General features: G+C 38.4%; 1 non-coding gene across 1 annotated transcript; it reads left to right on the forward strand.

Moving 5' to 3' along the window:
- The first annotated feature begins 523 nt into the window (after positions 1 to 523).
- Positions 524 to 633, forward strand: LOC121207946 (small nucleolar RNA R71). The gene has a single exon (XR_005903030.1). It is a non-coding gene; the product is annotated as a small nucleolar RNA R71 (small nucleolar RNA).
- Positions 634 to 909: the final 276 nt, after the last annotated feature.

A 909-nucleotide genomic window follows, 5' to 3' on the forward strand; every position in this document is an offset into this window, starting at 1 on the left:
TCAGTATGCTGAAAATGAGTTTCTGACACCAAGATGAATTTTGTTAGCATTTCCTTGGCTTCCCCATGAAAAATTTGGGTGGTTCATCCAACCTACATTGTAAGTGTTACTATAAGGATTATTTTGAGATCGAAGATTATTACCCATGTAATTTAACTGCTCGTTCTCCATGTTGTGGCCATAAGGTGGGTATTCTGAATTGCTTGATCCACCTCCACTTGCTTCGCACTGCATTACTGGGTGAACCTATGAAGAACCAAGAATACTGTCAATTTTTCTATTCAAAAGTTCTACCTGGTTAGAGAGCATGGTGACCGAATCGATGTTAAAAATGTCGGCTGCTTTTGTCTATTTTGTCCTCATGACTTGCCACTGATAATTATTCAGTGACATCTCTTCTATGAATTCATAAGCATCCTCAGGTGTCTTATTATTGATAGTTCCTCCAGCAGCTGCATCAATCATCTGTCTAGTCGAAGGATTTAGGCCATTGTGAAACGTTTGAACCTGTAGCCAGAGTGGTAACCCATGGTGAGGGGATCTTCTTAAAAGGTCTTTGTATCTCTCGCATGTGTCATAGAGTGTTTCTAAATACATCTGCACAAAAGAAGAGATATCATTACTAATTTGGCTGTTTTAGCCGGCGAAAAATATTTTAATAAAACTTTTTCGGTCATTTGTTCCCAAGTAGTGATTGACCCTCGTGGTAACGAGTTCAACCTCTGTTTAACTTTGTTCCTCAATGAAAAAGGGAATAACCGAAGGTGAATGGCATCATAAAAAATGCCATTGATTTTAAATGTATCACAAAGTTCCAAAAAGTTCGCCAAGTGAGCGTTGGGATCCTCGTCCTGCTAACCATCAAACTGAAAAAATTACTGTATCATTTGAATTGTGTTAGGTTTCAGT

This window comes from Gossypium hirsutum, chromosome A01 (assembly GCF_007990345.1).
Source record: "Gossypium hirsutum isolate 1008001.06 chromosome A01, Gossypium_hirsutum_v2.1, whole genome shotgun sequence".
Taxonomy (NCBI): domain Eukaryota; kingdom Viridiplantae; phylum Streptophyta; class Magnoliopsida; order Malvales; family Malvaceae; genus Gossypium; species Gossypium hirsutum.